At 49.7% G+C, this 2,500-nt stretch overlaps 1 pseudogene; it reads right to left on the minus strand.

Moving 5' to 3' along the window:
* Positions 1-2,500, minus strand: part of LOC143175401 (large subunit ribosomal RNA) — an 8,199-nt pseudogene that overhangs the window by 1,643 nt on the left and 4,056 nt on the right.

The raw sequence follows: 2,500 nt of genomic DNA on the forward strand, positions 1-2,500 counted from the left end.
GTACGTGGCATACTTGCCACTCAAGGAACAGCCTTCCTCTGTCCTTGAGCGCTTTCCTTGCTTTGGGTGATACTTCTATCACCCAATTCTTGCTATTCCCTTTCCCTGTCTTAAACAGGGGCTTTATTTCTTTGATCGCCTCAGGCGATATCGATTCGCCATTTTGCTTTTCTAGAGCGAAAAGCAACTGTTTCTCGTCCAAATCTGGTACATTATAAATGACCATCTTTGGTTTCTTCTTCGGCGGAGTGCCGATCTTAAGTCCCAAGCTTTGCAAGGGCTTATTATTTATGAGCCTCTGGAGGCCTTCCTTCGTCGCCGTTTCGACGAGGAGGCCTCCTTTACTTATCTTTTTCACTGCCTTAACCTGCAGTTTCTCTTGTGTAGGTCTAAAGCCTCGCGCCATAGCCTTTCTTGTCTGCTCCCAATCGGAGTTGTTGTCTTTTAGGTAGACCGTCACGACATGGCGTGTCGGTCCCTTCTCTATTATCTCTTTCTTAGACATGGTCACAGTCGCGTAGGACTTGACCATGTCCTTCCTCTTTGGCGTACTTGCCGCCGTGGGCGGTTTCTTTTCCAAAGCCTTTGGCTTTGGTTTGGCACATGCACATGCCTTCTCTTTTTCCAAGGCTTGAATCCGCCTTTCGGCTTCCTCAAGCTTCTTGTGCAATTTCTCGCTCTCTGTCTCTCTTTCTCCTAAGAGAGCATGAATCAGCCTTTCGGCTTCTTCAAGCTTCTTATGTAGTTCCTCGCTTTCAGTTTCTTTTCCTTCTAAGAGAGATTGAGCCCGCCCTTCGGCATCCTCAATCCTCTTATGTAGCCTCTTACAAGCTACAGATCTCTGATCCTTGAGATCTTTTATTTCCTTCTCAGCTTTTTCAAGCTTCTCAGATAGTTCCTTTTCTCTTCCTTGTACATCCTCGTAGGTGTCATCGGACTCTATCTGTTTCCAGGCATCGTCCAATGCACTACGGAGGGTGGCAAAGTTTCCACTTTCAATAATCTGTTGGCTGATTCCATAGCGTGGCAATGAATTCAGTACCAACGTAGCCCACTTTGTAAGCCGCTCAAACGGCGTTCTTCCCTTTGGCCGCCTTTTGGGTTGCCTGTTTCTCTCTTCTTCGCCGGATTCCGATTCGGAACCTTCCGGCTTCTGTATCCTTCTCTTTCGGCTTGGCCCCGCAAGGAAGCCATCCAGATCAATCCTGATAGTGTCAGGGAGGGGTGAATCCTCCCCTTCAGATATCAGGGTCTCTTCGCTCTCAATAAGGCCCTTAAAGACCTCCTCATTAGGCCATATGTTTGTATGTTTGGTTTTAGTTTTAGATTTTCCCATATTTTTCCCACGAGTTGGGACGAATTGAAGTCACCCTCCCGGGTGACGCCCTTTCCAGGAGGGAAGGCTGAATACAACGAGGTTCGCCAGGTGCCTCGAGGTTGGCCGCTAAGGGTTGGTGCACCCACCAACCACAGACCATCGCAAGGACGGCCCGCACCCCTTCGCCGCGCACCATAACTTAAGGTTTCGGATTTATTAGAGAGGTTTATCTCCTCGCGGACCGGCCGGTTAAGGCAAGCCCCCCGACCGGTTATGCTTCGCGTACCACTGGGTGGATGTCCCCAGTGGGTCGTTGCTAGACATACCGGCTACGGTATTTGACGACTCCGCGGTCCGTACGGTATAAAATACCGCCCGGACGCTCGCAGGAGAGTCGCGCCAGAGCCTCGTTGGCAAACTCGAAAGTTTCCCAGGGTACACCACGTGGAGGAGAGGTTGGCTGTGCCAGAATGAAGCTGTGCACCTGTATACCCCAGTAGATAGGGACAGAGGGAATCTCGTTAATCCATTCATGCGCGTCACTAATTAGATGACGAGGCATTTGGCTATTTTTTTTTTTTTTTGATAGGAGAAAAAGGGATAATGCATTTACGCACTGAGCCCCGGTCTAGATGGTTGTCGACCGGGAGTGTGGGACTCGCTGCGAACACTTGCAGAATACCCACTAAACCTAAACTCCTACTTTGTGCCTGAGACTGCAGGCAGCACAGTAAACCTCGCAACAGACGGGAGTGCCAGCCTACCGTGAGCTTCCCCTCTTCACGCCAGTGGACTTATTGAAGATGTTAAGAGCGTGCAAACCGCCAATCAAAACTCTGGTAGAGATTATCTTGGCGGCCGCACGCTTTAGGAGGTTCAATCCGACCAACTGCTCAAAGGATCGACGTCCCCATATCCCTCGCGCGGACAGTGTCAAAGATGTAAATGACACTTCGTTCACAGAGTACCTCGTGAGTATGGGCTCCCTTAACCCCTCATACTTGGAGATCTTAGCCTGATGTGCCTTTTCCAAGTCGGCGTTTTCGCCGACGACTTGAGCGTCTACAACTATGGCTGTTTGGTCTTTTAACAGCACAACATCAGGCTTAAGTCTTCCGGTGGACGTTTGAAATATGGGTTCTCTGTGAACTGTATAACCTGCATCGATGTGCTTGCACATGT

This window comes from Nomia melanderi, unplaced genomic scaffold, assembly GCF_051020985.1.
Source record: "Nomia melanderi isolate GNS246 unplaced genomic scaffold, iyNomMela1 scaffold0078, whole genome shotgun sequence".
NCBI lineage: Eukaryota > Metazoa > Arthropoda > Insecta > Hymenoptera > Halictidae > Nomia > Nomia melanderi.